The sequence below is a fragment of the Micromys minutus genome (genome assembly GCF_963924665.1).
Source record: "Micromys minutus genome assembly, chromosome: 26".
In the NCBI taxonomy this organism is placed as follows: Eukaryota; Metazoa; Chordata; class Mammalia; order Rodentia; family Muridae; genus Micromys; species Micromys minutus.
In genome coordinates, this window is record NC_137961.1 from 16,631,287 (window position 1) to 16,650,929 (window position 19,643).

The window sequence follows — 19,643 nt, forward strand, 5'->3', positions numbered from 1 at the left end:
CAAATATATGAGGACCATTTCTATTCAAACCCTCAGAAAGTAATGCAGGGAGATTAATAGATCATGTTCTGGACAGAAACAAGAACAGAGACTGGCTCGTCTCATCTATGCTATTCTGGGTGCTTTTGTGTTTTCTCATTTCATGTTCTCTCCTCATCAGATTTCAAGAGTCAATGCAGTGATCAGGAGAAAGATAAAGTGAGGTCAGAGGTCTCCTGGCTAGTGGGAAGGCAATTTCTTGGCACTCGTTGGATTTTCTGGGCCATAAGTCAAGAAGCATCTCTATGAAGTAGTCTGAGGCTGGCAGATATTCATGTTTTTCAAAAAGTACCTGAGCAGTCACTGATTTTTCCTTATTATTGTGTTCAGTGAATGCACCAGTCAGGAGACCTTTGTTCTGACTTTTAAGAGAAGCTTCTCTTTTCAAACATCAAACGACAGAAATGTATGAAGGTTGCACCGGGGCTGGAGAATATCCATCCACCTTGCTCACACGGGTCTGGGCAGAACATTCCTGTTCCTTACAAATGGACCTCTCAATTGAGCTGCTTACAGTATGACAGCTGGCTTCCCCAATCTGAGAAAAAGACCCAAACGGAGGGTTCCACATGGACCTGCAATCTTAGAAATGACATACAGCCACGAGGGAGATAGTCTGTTCTTTACACAAACCAACCGAGGTAAAACTTTGGGAGGGATTCCATAAAGATGAGGGTTATAGCCCCAGAGACCATCTAAAGACTTCTTGGAAGCTACAGGCAGCCATTCGGTAGTACTGACAAGCATCTTGTGCCCTGCTGCCTTCATAAGGGCATCGATTGGAACATGCTTGAGTTTGGCACCTACTACTGCTTCCGGTTCCTTTATCTTACAGACTGGGAGAGTGAGCATCAGCAAATGTGATGATCTCCCTCCAACACCCCTTCCAGTCGCCAGGGCTGCAACAATTTCACCCATAAAACAGCACCTCACAACTTTAATCTCTTAAGTGAACACAGATCTTACCTCGAAGCCAGAGCTAAAGGACTGAACTTTCAACATGCCACTAAGGAGTTAAAATAACAAACAGGGCACTAGATGGTACATCCTCTGCATTTATTAGAAACAATTGATTACAATTTTACATCCTTGCACTTTTAACGTGATGGAAAATGTCCAAGGGGGAAAAAGATGTTAATGGTTCTGCTCCTTATAAGAGAAAATTGTCATTGTATTGAGAATCCTATAAGTACATTTTTGTGGAGCATATTTCTACCGCATTGCTGAAGGGCAGCCAGTTTTTTCTTTTTTTTTTTCAGAAAAATAAATTAGAAAATGTTGTTTTCCTGGTTTCAGGGAACTGCTGGGCTCGGTGTTCAGTTTTCAGACCACAGTTTCATGACTCATCAAAAAATGACTAGAATTAATGAGCACAGGGTGTTTCATTTATGACTGGCTATCGCCCTACATTTTGATGGTTCCTACTCTACACTGTGTCTGCAAATTCCATTCTCACTGGAACGTGTATAAATCAGTATCATTAACAAGGCTGAAACACAGCCCCAAGCCAGTCTCTTAGCTGACTGAGGTTGTTCTTCAGAACAAGGGTGTTTTCTACTTACTTCAGCTTCAGTTTCAATCCACAAAGCCGAAACTGTGTGCCTGTGGAACTTGGATGTATTTGTAGCTTTATGTCCCTCTCTAGGACTTCTGTCGTCTGCTGTGGCACACCAGTTGGCAAATGGTGACCAGTCTGGTATAGGGAAAGAATCCTTTCTCTGCACCAGACTGCAAATCCACCTGATAAATAACTTTAGAACACTTTATGTACTTTATGCCTCACGTTCTGAAAAGGGAAGAAGAGTCAGACATTCTGTGTCACCTGGCTGACTGTGGAGATGGCCCCGAAGGTAAAATCACTCATCACCAAGCCTAAAGACAGGAGCTTGGATCCCTAGGTCCTTCAGGATGGAATGTGAGAAAGGCTTCTACAGTGTGTTCTCAGATTACCACCACAGTGCACAGGAACACGCAGGCACTCACTCTAAATAAATTCGGTAAAAATAAGAAGCTTGTGGTGTAGCTGTTGGATAAGCCTGACGGAAATAATTATGTAACAGTTTTGTGCAAATAACAAAAGTTATTCACAACATGCTCAAGAAGAAAAAAAAAAAGACTGTTTCTCCATGACAGGGGAGAAAAATCAGCAAAGCTGTTCCCTGGAACCAGCCCTCCATTTGAGCTTCAGGATAACAATAGAATTTTCACTAACTTGTGGCAGAATGCTTTTTTGAAATGGTGGACAATGATTCTAAAACCCCAAAGTTCCATAAGGTAACTGATTTATAAACCTATGATCATTCCATAGGTTCTCTATTGTGTTTTTTTCCTTCTGAAGTCATGATAATAACATCTGTGACCAGCTTCACTAATTGCAAAATGAAACTTGAAACTTGACAGACTCATTCCAATGCACTTTTATTATTATTATTACTGATTGGTTTTTCAAATCCAAAGGATTAATGGTGTTAATGGTGGTTATTCGTGAGCTGAAGTCGAGATGCACTTGTTTAGAAAGGAGCACCTGCTTATTGGGCTCATCACATCTGCATTAAGGGAAAATTAATTTGCAAGAAAAGAAGAGAGATATATACTTGCTTCCAGCTAGTTTTAATTTTTTTTTTTTTTTTTTTTTTTACTTGTGTGGTATTGGTGGGGGAGCAAAGACCTGAGTCTCCCAAAGTAGAGAACATGAACTTTGGAAAGCACTTCCCAACATAGAAATGAGTATGGAAAGTGTCCCCACAGCAACCTTACACCATTAAATACAGTGTGAGGAATATATGCCTTCCATTTACTTCTGTGCTTTAGACTTAGAGCCTGTGTAAGAGCATCTGCCCTTGCTCCCAGGTTTTCTTGCAAGGAAAGGGAGAAAGAATGAGCCGTTGGATCTGTATGTCTATGCAAGTCATCAGTAACAGAACCTCAGCTGGGCTGTGCTGCTGGCTGGGCCCAGTGTCCCTCATCAACTCTGGCTGCAGCAAAGCCTTCAGTGTCAGTTGATCATGGACTACTCTAGAGCTGAACTACATCCATGATTCCAGCGCACCTTGGATGAGGGATTGAAGGGGAAACACAAAGATGATTGAAAGACTCACTAATATCAAAAGATGTTTAGAACAGCGCAGGGCTCCTGAGCCTGAACTCTGAGGGCAGTGACCTAACAGGAACTTATCTGTCCTGAGCACCTCCAAACACAAGCGCTTTCAGAAACCATCCAAGATTTCCTTGAAGACTTGCCAGGCAACAATTGTAAATAACAGGTTTCTTTTCTACGGTGCCCTTGGATCCAGTCCCTGTGGAGACTCCAACAAGAGGGCTCTGAGGTCAGACATGCTTCATTCAAGTCCTTGTCCCACCTCATTATACTGTGAAGCCATAGCCTTTGCCTAGCCTGCTTCCCACACTCCAAAGCAAAGCTTGGTGTCCCTTCATGGGCCTCTGTAGACATGGGACATGCACTCGGTGACTGCAGACTGCTACTCTTAAGTTTTAATCTCTAGTACTGCTGTTTTCTGGAAAGAATCTCATTGTCCTGTGTCATGTTCTGTCCTTTGTTGGTTCCCATACGTAAGTCTGGAGAACTTTGATTGAAGGTTAATTGGTTCTTCTGGACCCCCTTGAAACTAAAATGTTTATACAGGAGCAAAAACGTTTACTAATATTTCTAGGGCAACATATCATTTCCTTTGATTTATGTATTTAATAAAACAAATCCCAATTTCTACCAATAGTTATGCAAACGAGCTATTCACAGAGCTCAGATCCGCCCCCCCACCACCACCACCAGGGACCTTTCCAAATAGAACTTTCAAAGGGAAGTTACTCAGCAGTGAGGACAAGCGAGTTTCTCCTGGCTCCTGTTGTGTTAAAGAAAGAGGCAGAAAGATTTGTGGCCTCAGGAGGGGCAGTAATAATCTGATTGGGGGCATAGAGCTGAGTCCTGACACTTCTCTGCCCTGAAGTGACCAGCTGGGTTTGTTGGAGAAAAGAGGAACTAAGAGGCCCTCTTTACTCCCATTCCTGCACTATAGAGAAGCATATTTTATAAATGAATCAGAGGAGTCAAAATGTTACAGCTGTCCATTGGGGAGCCTGTGTTGAACTAGCCTGGAAGAACATGACTCTTTTTCTGGTCATTAATTCATCCAACCTATAATTATTGGACACCTGGTGTGTGCTTGACATTATTCTATACGCTGGAGATAAAACAGGACAGTGACCCTGCCCTTGTGGAGCCTGCAGCCTGGTGGGGCGAGCCATACAGACATGCAGCCGAGCTTCACAGGAACCCTGCAGTGATCCCAACCTCTTATGGCTCAGGGACGTCCTGAGGCTTGGCCTGGTGCTGTGTGTACCCTGAGACCCAGGTTTAACACGGCCCCAGAGACTTTCAGGATGTGTTTATGGTACACTGAGTACCAAAGCAATCACTTCCAGCTAAAGTAGAGAGGATTTTGACCTCTCAGAAATGATTGTCATGGCTGTGAGGATCTATTTTTGTCCTGCTTTCTCAAGTTCACGTTCCCTGCTGTAGCCAGCACTGAAAGCACCCACCCTGCTGAAGTGTAATAGAAAAAGCTCTGTATTGTCCAGAGCACTGCAGCTTTGACATGCTGAGAAGCAGACTGTGATTGACCTGAAGTCATTTTTGTGTTTTTAAGCCTTGGGGTTGCCTCCCTGTGGCATGGCTCTTTAATACATCTAACTTGCAGTGTGCCTTCCTCTGTTTCTGTGTCATTTGGGGGCTCAGGGGGCAGGGGATTGAAACTAGGTCAGTGCGTCAATGCAAATTTTAATAAAAGAATGTTTACATGAGACCCAAACCTGGATGATGTTATTTCCTTGGTAAAGCTATGAGCATGCCTTTAGATTGCTGTAGGCTGGCTAGTCGTTTGTAAAGGAGGAAGGCTAGTTTTAACCTTAACCTCACCTCTACCCCTTGTAAAAACATGAGACTCAAGCTGAGCATATAAGGTATCACATTTCAGCTGTGGAATGATGTGTCCTGTGAATATTTGCTTTTATATCTGGATCATGTTTAGCATTGGTAACAGGAACTCCCTCAAGTATGCAGATGACTCATTATCCTGAGAAGGTATTTTTACACTGGGAAGATCCTGAACATACCTGCCCAACAAAACTCTGTGATCCTTAGTGCTGACTGTGGACTGAAATGTACTTGATGCTGAGATGGAATGGGAATGTCCAGCAGAGGGGTCCATTTCTAACCAAAAAAGTCTTTACATATAACCTGAATCACAAAGCACGTAGACTGAGTCACCTTGCGGGTCACTTCCTAGAGCAGGTTGCTCAGACCCTTTTAAACTTTCTGTTGTGAAAGTCAAAGGAATAAAAAGACAAAAGTGAGGTTTTGGGAAGCTCCAAACTAAAAGAAACCGAAGAGATATGATAGGCCGGTGACTGGAGCCTGCATCCAATCATAAAGGAATCGAGAGAAGAGGGTAAGACAGGAAGGAAGAAATTGTCTACCGAGGACAATTAGGGGGCAATGGGGAAATCGGAACATAGCCATTTTATTACGCAGTAGTTTTGTATTGGCTTGAGTTTTTTGACCATTCACTATGAAGGAAAATGAATGTGTCTGTCCTTTGGAGACACCTAATTGAAATATATTGGATGGGAAATGCCATGAAGTCAGAAACTTTCAATTGAAAGCAAAAAGTAAAGAAATAGAGGGAGAAAAGAAGAAACAAACACGAGGTATTGGAAATGGAAGGAACGAATGCTTGCCAGTTCTTTAGATGCAACTGTATGGCTCATTTTTAAACATTTAATTTAATTTCTTACTCACTTTATGTCCTCCCAGTAACCCCCTCCCACAATCCTTTCTACCTCCCCTCTCTTCTTCTCCTTCTCCTCTGAGTCAGCCCCCCTGGGCACACCCCCTCCCAGCACTTCAAGTTTCTTTGAGGTTAGGTCTCCCTCTCCCACTGAGGCCAGTCAGGGCAGCCCAGCTAGTAGAACATATTTTAATATAGGCAACAGCTTTTGTGACAGCCCTGGCTGCAGTTGTTCAGGACCCACATGAAGACCAAGCTACACATCTCCATATGTGCTGAGAGGCCTAAGTCTAACCCCTGTCTGTTCTTTGGTCTCTGAGAGTCCCTAAGGGTCCAGGCTAGTTGACTCTGCAGGTCTTCCTGTGGAGTTTCCTATCCCCTTAGGGCCCACGATCCTTCCTCCTATTCTTCTCCAAGCTCCATCCACTCTTTGGCTGTGGGTGTCTGAGTCAGCAGCTTGGTGGAGCCTCTCGGAGAACAACAAGCTCCTGTCTGGTCTTTTCCCTTGCCACCTTTAATATTCTTTCTTTGTTCCATAGATTTTGTGTTTTGGTTATTATGTGCCAGGAGGGTTTTCTTTTCTGGTCCAGTCTAGTTGGTGTTCTATAACTTTCTTGTATGTTTCTAGGCATCTCTTTCTTTAGGTTGGGAAAGTTTTCTATGATTTTGTTGAGAATATTTTCTGGGCCTTGGAGCTGGGACTCTTCATCTTATGTTAGGTCTCATTCATGGATGTTTTGTGTCCGAAAAATTTTAGCTTCAACGTTTTCTTTGCTTGCTGGTAGTGTGCTTTGGAGGTGTCATGTGGCCCTGACTCTTGTTGGTTATGTTCTTTCCAGGGCCTTTAGCCATCTGGACGGTTTTGGTCCCTGGGTGTTCTTGTTGTAGTAGGTATTGGGAGAGGTGTGGACCTTGATGCTCCTGGTGTGGCCTGTCTCTGATGGGTATCCTTGTGTATGGTTCAGGAGCCTCAGGTCTGATGAAGGTGGGCAGAGAGGTGGCAGGAGAATGGAGGTCCCCCCTGGGACTGTAGGCTGCTCAGGGCAGCTTGGCTTGGCCCAGAGGACTCAGAGAACAGGGAAGTTGGCTGGGGGAAGGGAAGCTTACCTGTATGGTTCAGGAGTCTGATGGAGGTCCAGGAGAGGCATCAGGAGGATGGACATCCCCAGGATGGCAGGCTGCTCTGGGTAGCTTGGCTTGGCTCAGAGGGCTCACTCAATTTCTTTTAAATGATGGAAAGAGATGGGGAAAATCCATGTGAAGGAAAGTATCATGGACTCTAGAATATGAACAAGGAAAAAATAAAACGTGAGAAAACCCAGACAGCTTATGGGTAAGCATCAGAACAGTGAAGCCCAGGAGGACAGACAGGATTCTGGAAAGGGAATCATGGGGGCACACCCCCCTGCTTCTTTACCATCACCAGCTGTGTGACAGTGGGCTGTTGGCCTCAACCTCCTTTATTCGTCCCTTTGGGCTGCCTAACAAAGTAACACAGACAGTGTGGCTTAAAATAACAGGAATGTACTGTCTCACAGCTCTGGAAGCCAGATATTAAAAATGGAAATGCCACATGGTCCCACTAAAGCCCGGGGAAGAGGCAGGGGATCTGTTGCCTCCTCCCAGCTTCTGCTAGGAGTCAGTCACCTTGATGCTTCCAGCTTACAGCCCCAGTGCTTCCGTCTCTGCCTGTCTTGCGCGGTGCTCTCCCTCACAGAGTTGCATGGCAGTGTTTTTTCTGTGATAAGGACACCAGGCAGACTGACTGATGACCTCATCTTAAGCTCAGTGTGTGCAAAGACCCTACTTCCAAAGGAGGTCACATTCATAAGCTTGGGTCTCAGGATTTAAACATATATTTTGGGTGGACATAATTCAGCCCACAAACATCTCCCGAGTTGTTGTTTTTTTTTTTTTTTTTTTTCCCCACTCTCAGGCATGGGAGAGGGAAGGGGCGCTGTTGGATAAGTCAACACCGAGTTCCCTAGGCTCTCAGTCTGAGGTCCTGGGCGTCCTCCCAGGTTCAAGCATTACTCAGCTTTGAGCAAGGGGGGGGCCATCCAAGAAGCTTAAGGAGGAGCAGGTCCCAGGCCTCGATGACTCGAACATGGTTTGATTATTTGCAGACGTTAGCAGATGTTAGCACAAGGAAGCGGTTACATATTGTTCACATTCGTCTGCTTTGGGTTCATCTTTATTTATTTGGATGATCGTTGACCAAACATCTTCGATTATTTTTTTTTTCCTTTTTCACTTGACAGCTTGTATATTGGAGACAGCACCTCGTGCGTCCCAGGCAAACTTGCTGTGTAGTAGAAAGTAACATTGAACTTGGAATGTTGCTGGCTTCACCTCCCTAAGTGCTAGGATTACAGGCCCGTGCAGCATACCTTGTTTAACATGGGGAGGACTGAACCTAAGGCTTCATGCATGTGAGGCAAGCACTCTACCAGTGGAACGACATCTCAGGGCATCTCTATGATGAATTCTCATCCTACTGTGCATGAAATTATAAAGATGGGAGTCTAACATTTGAGGAAAAAAAACAAACAGGTTTAAACACTGGAAGATGGGGACCGTGTCTTGGGAGCTACGGCAAGTTCAAGGCCAGTCTGAGTTACACAGTGAGGCCCTCTCTCAGAAATATTTTTTTAAATTGTGAATTTTTTTTTATATGTTGTGCAGGCTATCCGCTAGAACAAAATTCCCCTCCCATCTCTGTCCTTCAAGATAAAGAAAAAGAAAAGCAAGATAAGAGAGGTCATTCTGTATTGTACAGTGTACATTCCAACAGTCCTACATCCCTCCTCCTGGCTCGGCTCTGAGCATCCAGAGGAGGAAAGACTTTGAAGTCCTCAGGAGACTTTGCAAGCAGGGGAAGTGGGGGAAAGGGCACCATAAATGGAGATGAAAATCTGTCTTCCCTTTCTTGATGTCCCTGTGCTTCAGAGCCATGAACCATGAAATGGCAGAGTTAGAAAAGGACACCATCTCTAATGTGACATTCTGTGCTTAAAAATGCCTTTGCCTGGCCTGTATTTCGCTTTGGGTGACTTCAGCTGGATACCAGGTTATACGTGTTCCATGAGGCACATGTGACTTGGGAACTGTAAGCAGAAGCCACTGCAAGGTGGAATCATCTCCAAAATTCAAAAGTGCTGTTTCCCCAACTTTTCAGTAAGGATTAAAGTAAACTGTGTACAAATCAAAACAACCCTAAGATTCCACCTCACACCAGTCAGATTGGCCAAGATCCAAAACTCAGATGACAGCAGATGCTGGCGAGGCTGCGGAGAAATAGGAACACTTCTCCACTGTTGGTGGGGTTGCAAGCTAATACAACCACTCTGGAAATCTGTCTGGCGATACCTCAGAAAATTGGATATAGTACTACCTGAAGACCCAGCTATTCCACTTCTGGGCATATACCCCAGAGACACTTTAATACACAACAAAGATATATGCACCACAATGTTCATAGCGGCTCTATTTATAATAGCCAGAAGCTGGAAGGAACCCAGATGTCCTTCAGAAGACGAATGGATACAAAAATTGTGGTACATATACACAATGGAATACTACTCAGCCACCAGAAACAATGACTTAACCAAATTCTTAAGAAAATGGCTGCATCTAGAGAAGATCATCCTGAGTGAGATAACCCAGTCACAAAAGAACAGACATAATATGCAGTCACTGATAGTGGGATGCTAACCCCAGAGGCTTGCACTCCCCCAGAAACAACTCACAGACTGTATGAAGTCCAAGAAATAAAGAAAACAAAAAATATACATATATTCACAAAACAAGAAGACTTTGACTATTCCCATGTTGCATTTTGTTTTGCATGTACTTTACGCTTATTGCAACTAGTACGTTTTCAATGCATACTGTCAAGCCCTTGAAAAAAATCAAGTACTGACTAAAAAACATATTCACATGGTTTTATGTAAAATTTATTTTAATGTCTGAAAAAACAGTACTGACAAAAATATATAATTTTAAGCAAAAAATGTTTAAAATCTTTACATTTATCTTTGTTTTGCAAAATAAAGTCGTTTAAAAAAAAAAGTAAACTGTGTTTTTTATTATAACCTCCTTGGGTCTGGAAAGATAGCTCAGCAGTTAAGAGTACCTACTATGCAAACGTGAAGACCAGAGCTTGGATACCAGCTCCCACATAAAACAGGCTGGGTGCTGTACACATGCCTGTAAATCTGTCCGTCAGCGGGGGGCAGAGGGAGAGTTGCTAGGGATTCCAAGTTCAATGAGAAACTGGCCCACTTGTGTATAGATGTTGCTGGAAACCTGGATGTTGAACTTCTGCAAGCCTCAGAGACTGTAGGATGGTGCTGACTCCCTGCAGCAAGGGATCCTGGACTTGGGTGTAGGTTTTTTTCCTGCTGAGAAGTTTCTAGTTCTGTTTACTCCTTTCCTTGGTGGGTTTCCAGTGTCATTTTCAGACTGTGTATCACTGTACTGAGCTACCGTTGAGAATCATAAGACGTGATATGTGACTTTAGAAGAGTTACATCTCCTCCCTGGCCCTAGTTGCAGGTTCTATTCCTTACTCAACAAGTTCTTAGGGAACCAAGTAAGCATGGCCAATAGCCAAGCAATTAAAATTGGAGGCAGTTTAGCCAACAGTACTTTCAGCACTCCACTTTTCTTGTTAAAAGGTACATCACAGCCAATGAATGTTGATAATTTGCCCAAACTATACCAACCAAACTACATCTTCATAACCAGTATAAATTCAAGCTATTCTTTCAAACCTTTGGATCCTAGAACCAAGAATAATGAAAAATTAATGCTTATGATTCAGTGAGCTGGATTTCTTTTTAATATTTCATGTCATTGGAAAGGTGGAACATAATCCACTATATAAGGAAGAAAGTTTAGCCAAAAAATTTAAAGCAAAATCGAGGGAAAAGACATCAAGGATAGTTATGGTGATGCTGCTGTTCAAAATACCAACAAGCCAAACTCTTAAACTCCTTGGTAACCAACACTTTGTCTTGTCCAGCTTTCAAAAACTTAGGATAGGGGCTTTCTAAAAGTTAAGATTAAATGCTTTTTATTCTAAGTTAGTATGATAGATAGATAGATGATAGATAGATGATAGATAGATAGATAGATAGATAGATAGATAGATAGATAGATAGATAGATACTATGATTCTGGGGGGAAATGAACCAAGAACAAAAAGCGGGGAACAGGGATGTGGGTGGAGATGGGGTGTTTCTGGAAATGGCTTTCTTAGCAAAAACGGATGACTTGAGAAATGTGCCGCTTCAGACAGGCTGCATGCAGAAAGGGATCCCAGGCTAGTGGTCCCTTCCTGAAACCTAGGAAGTGTCTGCTGATAAAAATCAACCTTTCAGTGATGTTATAGAAAGATGTAAACAATTTGCATGCTTGATGTCACAGAAACACAACACTCTAAGACCTTGAGCCCCAGGCTTGGTGTTATAGGGAACAATCGTTATTGCTCAAGTCAGTTCAGTCAGGGTTTCTCTGACTCGGAGCTGACCACATTACTAAGAGCTGCACTAGTTAAAATCTGTTTTCTTATTTTTAATCAGAAAATGTGGGTTTAAACACCCTACTCTCATTAAATAATTTGTTGTATTTTTTTAGAAGGCAACTTTTAGTAATATATGGTCAAACTACTTCAAGTTGATGAGACACAAAGAAATACCAAACAGAGATTTCTTTGGAACATTTTGCTAGAATCTAAGTTCTGTTCTAGAATTTCTCTACTGCATGCAGTCAGAAATTTCTTAGGCATTCCATATGTTGGGAATGAGGCACCCAACAACAACCGGAAAAACATAGATGGGAAGCTCAAAGTAATCCAGGTTGATTACTTTTTATTAATTTAATTTACTTTTTCTAGTTTCCAAGAGTAGGTTGGAAATCCTTGCATATAGTTTACTAGAAGCTCTGAGGTGGAAAAAAGATAAGAACATGATAGAAGAATTGTAATTCTGCAAAGGAAATAGTGCATAAAAACATAAACAGTAGGAAGAACCAAAGGGGTATGAAATATGTTTGGGTACAGTTATGATTTGAATCTGAAATGTTCTGAATGCTTGTGCCCCAGCTTGGTGGCCTCGTTTTGGGGAAGCTGTGAAACTAAGGTTGGACCTGGTGAAATAGGCCACTTGAAGGTTATAGGTTGTCCCCTAATTTCTGCCCTATGCTCTCCGCTCCCTGCTTTGCCTTGATGCAACGAACATCTATCACATGTTCCCTGTAGATTGCTGTCTGTAAGCAGGTGAGGGTAGGTGAAAGACAAGGCTAGAGCATGTGATTGGACAGTTGAAAAGGGGGCGGGGTGAGAGTTTTTGATAGGTGAGAGAGACTGGAGGGAGGGGAGAAGGAAGGAGGATGGAGGAAGAGAAGGACGAACCAGATCCATGTGGCTTTAAATAACCACAGGTAGCTATGAATACCTTATAAGGGATGGATAATTAGAGGACAATTTGTCTTATCTAGGTGGGCAGTTCAATATCAATATCAATTGGCTCTGAGTTTATCTTTGGGACTTCTGTGGGGTCAAAATTTACTGGTATAAATCTGATTGATAAATTACAAGCCTCTAGAGTTTGATTTTGATGGCTTACAGGGATTTGTGACAGCTAAGTGTGAGATGGGCAGTTGTTGCATGGGGCTGGTGAGGCAGCGACCTGCCATGGGAACTTAGCGAGATGGGCGGTCGCTGCTGGAGCTAGCCATGGAGTCAGCAAGACTGCTGGAGCCAAAGAGAGTAGCCAGAGGTAATGTGGGATGGTGCATCCTTTTATTATTATTATCATCATCATCATCATCATCATCATCATCATCACTATTATTTTATGCAACAGTTCTCTCTGCTGTGAGTCCTACCATGTCTTCCTTGCCATGATGAACTGAGACCCTCCAAACTGAGTCACACTGGCCATGATGGGTCATACTTGTAATCCCTTGGGAGGCAGAAGCAAGGATATTAGCACAAGTTCCAGACCATCCAGAGATACATAGTAAACTCTTGACTCTAAAACATCAGGCTCCAGAGATGGCTCAGTGGGTAAAGTGCTTGCTGTGTAAGCATGTGAATTCAGATCATCAACACTCACATAAAAACCTGGTGTGGCTGTTTACATCTGTAAATGAGGAATACACAAATCCCTGAGGCTCACTGACTTGTCAATCTAGCCAAAATGGCAAGATCCAGGTAAGAGATGTTATCAAAAATTGAGATTATTAAAGGACTCCATATTGACCTTTGTTCTTCACAAGCACACACATACATGCAAACATGTGCATTCACAGGTAAACACACACACATCAAACAATAAAAAGTAAATTAAAAAAAAAAAAAACCCTGAAACTGGAGCCAAAATTAATCTTTCCTCAAGTTGTTTTAATTGGGTCTTGTCTTAGTAGCTATTCTATTACTATGAAGAGATACCGTGACCAAGGCAACTCTTATGAAAGAAAGCATTTAAATGGGGGCTTGCTTACAGTTTCACAGGGTTACTCTTTTATTAGGGCAGGAGGCAGGGATCATGGTGGGAGAATGGCAGCACTCAAAGCCCACACACAGTGACACTTCCTCCAGCAAGGTCACGCCTCCAAATCTTTCCCACACAGTGCTGTTCCCTGATGACTAAGTACTCAAATATAGACCCTATGGGGGCCCTTTGAGTCATGCTTAGGTTTCTTGGAGGAAGGAGGTGTGGAAACCATGAAAAAGCCAAGCCAATCGGATGAGCGGCAAATTAGAAGCATAGGGACTTGTGCCCACCTTTGGTTTAGACTTCTGAGAGGTGCCCACCTCCACCGCTAGCTAAGGCTGCAGTTAGCAGAAGGGCAATGCAGCGTGTTCCTGCAGAGAGGTGAACTGCACAAGGAATGCAGGGTATGATCCAGGCTTAATAAGACACCTTATCAAAAGTTTGAGGAAGGCACTCCATACTGGCCTTTGTCCTTTACACGCACACACATGAGATAGGCTAAGACAGACCCTCTGATCTTTCTTCTCTCCACCCTCCACATACATGCTGCCACCCAATAGAGCTCTAATATTTACCTGTCCCTTTGATGGCTGTCTTCAGCATCACTTTCTAGGGGCTTCCTGATCTTAGTGATGCTCTTCCATACATGAAGCCTTTGACTGTTAGCCCGAAAGCCTTTGCCCAGACTAGTCCCACACCTTAGATTTTTTTTTTTCCTTTCATCTCTGTGAGCTTTTTTTGAACCCTGCCCTAATATGACTATCTACTTTTCCACGGTCTCTTTGATGGATCTCTTTGCCCCCTATTCTCTCTGTGTCCTTTAGTGTGTCTAGGGAGTAGAAGACAGTGCTTGATTAGCTTAAACGTAGCAGCTCTGTGGTAGTAGAAAAGTTATGGGCTCTGGAGTATTGTGCCCAGTCCTTCCCCCAAAGACTCTGGTTATCTACTTAAATACTTTGGCCTACTATTCTTTAATTGCCTGTGTCACATTTGGCTGTTCCAACTTTCTGGCACATGTCTGTGCTACCCCTAGCAAAGAATGTGGTCTCGAAGCACCTGCAACTATTTATTGTAGGAAACAGAGGGAACTCGTTCATCCCAGTTGCTTTTCTTCCAAATGTTCTGACCTTGGAAAGTTACATAACCTGTCTATGACGTTGTCTTCTCGAAAACCGAGGTGATCACACCTACTTGTAAAGGTTACTGAGGCAATCTATATTTTGTAAAAAAAGAAAAAAAGAAAAGACTATAAATGGTGTTGTGGGAGGTGGGGGGGATGAGGGAAGATCTGTGTCACAGCATCGCTGAGTTCAAGTCACATCATAACGATGGTAGTAATAGTAGCTAGAACTTTTTGAACAGTGGTGACCCGCGAAGTGTTTTATACCATTGTCTCGTTAGCATCTCCTCCCAATACTTTGAGGAAGACATGATTGTAGTTATTCTACAAATGACAGAAGTGGGACTCAGGAAGCTGAGTGCCAGCCCAGGCGACAGCCCTGGGAATGAGCACAACAAGCCTTAGAGGCTAAAAGTTGTCCTTTGCGCACCCATGACATGACAGCTGCTCTCCTGGTGTCAGCTGTCCTCAGTTGACATTCATTCTTAACAACTGGAAAGGCAGCAGGCACAGTGCGTACTGAGGAGGAAACCGAAGGGCGCCATCGCGGAGTGGGACACAGAGTGAAGCCAACCCAGGGAGGGAGTCTACAGAGCGGTCGGGAGAGGAAGAGGAGAGCGGGGTGGAGCCGAGGTGTGGCTATTCAGGTGCTGCACAGAAACTGAAATTCGGTACTGTAATTTGATGAGGTGATGAGCGGTCGAGTCTATTCTGGGCAGTAACTTGCGGTAGGTGTAGACCTGCAAGGAAATCTTGCCCTCTATGGTCAACAGAGGGGAGGCCGCCAGAGGTACAGTGTGCGCATGCGCATGTGCATACATGGACAAACCTCCCTAGGAACCCTTTTGATTTCCTTCCTCTGCAAGTGTGTCTTCTGTGATTTCCAATGTCTCCCAGACTAGGCAGGGAAGCCACGAGTAAGAAACTGCAGAGTGTGCTGGAACACAATGGAAAGATCTCAACTCCCAATGACAGGTCTCTCTCTCTCTCTCTTTGTCTCTCTCTCTCTGTCTCTGTCTCTCTGTCTCTGTCTCTGTCTCTCTCTCTCTCTCTCTCTCTCTCTCTCTCTCTCTCTCTCTCTCTCTCTCTCTCCAACCCAAAACTCTGGGCTCACATATGCTGCCTCGTTTTCTTCTCACACAAGTTTAGTTACTCATCTGTATTTGAGCCAATTTATCCAGTTATGAATTGGGAATAGGAAGGATTCTGCCTGGGCTGTAGAGAAATGTACAAGGACTGCTCCTGGCATTTGTATTGCTTGCAGAGTGGAGGTTGGTGCTCCCTTTAGTTCTGTCTGGGGCTCTAACAGCAATGTCTCGCTCACTGTTTGTCCATAGGCTTCACATCTATATGTCTTTAGATTCTGGTTAGCCAGACACTGCACAGTGGGACAGATAGAAACAATAAGGGGAAAACTCCAAGGACTTTCTTCTGTGCTGAAGTGAAGTGACCCCAGTCTTTAGGAACTTTTGGAGCCACATTTCTCCATATCTTTAGAGTTCTACTAGGCCTGGTCCTGCTGGGAGTATCCTTATATGTGGGTGCCTTCGTGGGCAAAGCTCAGCCTCATTTTGTGGGTTCCAGACCTCACTGCCTGACACATCTCCTGGGGCCTAGAAGAATTGTTCGGTTTCAATGTATCTCTCTCCCAGTGTACAGGTTAGACTGGCACGCGACAAAATTATTTTATTTTGGGAAATCTATATCTATCTATCTATATCTATATATCTATATCTATATATCTATATCTATCTATATCTATATATATATATATATATATATATATATATATATATATATATATATTGAGAGAGGGAGGGGGGACTTAGAACCCACTGGAAGCAAAGAAAATTCTGGGCATGCTCAGTGGCCACATCCTGGGAGAAGGAAAAGATATTTTTGGTCTATATAGAACCCCTGTGGTTATGCAGCCAAACATTGTCTGTCTGTATTTCCTTGTCACTGTGGTAGGTAAGCTTACTCAGTGTCCCAAGAGGCCTTAGTCAGAACCCTCCACAGCAGGTCCTTTCTTTCCCAACCTAATCGAGGAACATCAGATGACACATTTCCTAACAGCAAGGGAATAAGCAAAATCTATGCCACGAGCCAAGGATGGTCTTTATTCTGAATCACAAACCTGAATCTCTTGTAGCATTCGTTTAATCCAAATAAATATCTCCATGAAATGTTCTAAGAGGTAGTGCTTTTGAATTGGGCAAGACCCTTTGCAGGGCCTTTCTTATTGTGGAATGTTTATCATGTAATAGCCCCCTTGAAAGTGCTCAGTTAATAAGGGTTATAATAGAACCCTTTGATACAGTCTTCCCTCCTTCCCCTTTACACTACCTAGCAGCCCTAAGAAGCTGTCTCCTCCCTCTCTCTCATTCTCTCTCTCTCTCTCTCTCTCTCTCTCTCTCAGCCCATATTGCTCAGGAGTCACATGTCCCCGGTGGAGTGCATAAGATTATGTTTGTTTGACCCAAGCAAGAGTCACATGACCTCTGGAGACTAGCTTTCTTCCTTAAGCAATGGCTGTATCCGGGAGCTGCCCCACCTGTCTGTGCTGCTACAGTTGTGGGAAGACTTGGCAAGATGTCTGACAAAGGGTCTTGAAGGGGAACAAGCCACACACATGCAAGGGACAGTAATTGCACTGCCATGACTATCGGCCCTTACCTAAAGCTAGTGTGGGGGATTTTTTTTTTTTTCAAGTAAAAGTTTTTCTATTTCCAAGTTGAAAAGATTAAATTCTATCAGGTTTATGGGACAAAGTCATCAGTTTTTCACTGAAAATAAAACAGTATCTCTTGTTACTGACTCGGACTAGTCTGAGCTGTATCTTCGAACCAGTTTTTACTAAAAGACTTTTCAGGCACTCTGTTCCTGGATTTGGAAAACATTGCGGCAAACATCTTTTTGGTTTGTGACTTTGCAGAGCGTTTCTGCACCCGCATGGAGCCGGCCAGCTCAGAGCTCTCTCCTTGTTTCTTGGAAGGCCAGACAGAAGACCTGCCCTGGCTGAGGATAATGTCAGAAAAAAAGGAGGAAGCTTGGGGTACGGAGCTTCGGAGCACCCTCCATATTGATCACTGCATTCGCCGGCTCACGGGGCTAAGGTTAGAAGGAAAGCAGTGAAAGTAGGTTAAGTAATAAGTAAGTAAACATAGGTTTGCAGTGGCGAGCCGCTCTCCACTAAGACTCTTTGAGCCACTTTGCATACCTGCTCTTCTGACTTCTAGCCAACTATCTACCATATCATATCATTAATATTAGTAGCGCACCTTCATTAGCTGCTCCCAGTGAGCATGTGGGAGGCACTGTGCTAGGCCGTTTGTATATATCTCTGCATAACTCAGAGAGGAAAAGAAAAAAATCTGTGTTCTCTGCTCCCACAGGTAAGGTAGTAGTGTTTACATTAGCCTGCAGAATGGAGAATAAGAATTGGTCTGAAGGTGTTGTGGCTACCAGTGTGTACATACAAAATTGCAATTATATATATATGTGTATATGTATATATACACACATATATATCAGTGTGCACAAACAAAAATGCAATTATATATATGCAAACATACATATATATTGCAAATACACACACACACACACACACACGCACACACACACACATATATAATTAAAGGTGAAATTGCTTTACCTCAAACCTCAGTGTCCCAATAAAACTGACCCACAAAACTCCCGCTGATGTCCAGCCTGGCTTTACACTGATAACTGATGGGTTAACAGAGACAGGCCAGGAGGCTTCAAAGCCTTTCCTCCTACCAAGCTTTCTTAACGGGTGAGTCATAAGAGAAATCTGCAGCTTTGGGCCACAGTGGAAATAACTCATTTCCCTAGTTGCTCAGCAGCAAAACACCAAGGCCAACTGCCTCTGCGGTCTAATGGTGTCAAGTACTTTCTTTTCTGGTCTTAGAATTGCTTTAAACATAATGAAACCAACTTTTGTTATCCCCTCTGGAGTTTCATTCTAAAGATCTTATATTTAGGCGTTTTTCTCCTCTTTCTTAATGGGAGTCAGGATAAGAAACTCACCAGGCCTAGACTGTCAAGTGATAAGAATAAATGTGCTTTCTCTTTTAATCTCCACATTATAGTCTGCCAAGCTTCATGACAAAGCCCGACTAACAACTCCAGGAAGTGTTTTCACACTACATGAGTTACAGAGCCTGACTTTCAAACCCCTGAACCCGTGTTCAGTCATCGTTGGGAAAAAAGAGCAGAGAATATTCCCTTGAACTTCTATCCTGTTTAAAATGTTAACGTCGCATTAAACCGTGCCATCAATGAATATTGATATCATGGCAAACAATGGCCCCCAAAGTACCAGGCAAATAGGCATGCTCTGCAACTTTCCCCAGTGTGAAGTCACCCAAGGCCTCTTGGTGTAACTATTTCCTCCAGATTAAAACCTCCCTTCCCGGGAGGGAATCCGGAGGGAGTGGCTCAGAGACTCAGAAAGCTTGGAAAGTTACAAGATTCACAAGGCTCCTTTCCAAGGTGATATGCTTGGGGTGGGGGGTGGGTGAGGGCCAGGCAGGGGTGAGGTGGATGAGTAGAACTCCCTCCAATGCAGCTGCTGCATGTTGGCCTTCAATGCACAGGGGTTCACTTTTCTCGAGTCATCACCCATGCTGGGGTGAGCTTTTCAATGTAAACAACTCCAGTAAAGTGATTGGGTCAGCATAGGCTTGGGTGGAAATCCTCTTTTTGGTCACTCACTGGCAGCATAGCTGGAATGAACGGGCACTGCAGACCTCTCATGAGGAAAGTCACACAACAAAGCCCGAGTTCGAAACTGTAAAACTGATTGGAATTTTACAATACAAAAATCAAAACAAGGCCACAGTGTATACGGTTGCTAAGAAAGACAGCTGTCATGTTTATTCAACAGGACATCTCTGCTACTTAGTTTTTATTGACTCGACACAACCCAGGGTCATCTGGGAAGAGGGGAACTCAGTTGAGAAAACCATTCGATTGACTTTTAAGCATGTCTGTGAGACATCGGTTGATGATTGCTGGGGAGCAGCCAAGTTAGGGCGACACCATCCCTGGACAGGTGGGTCTCAGCTATAGAAGAAAGCAGGCCGAGCAAGCTTTCTGCTTCTGGGTCCCTGCCTTGAGTTCCTCCCCTGACTTCTCTCAGCGATGGATTGTGAT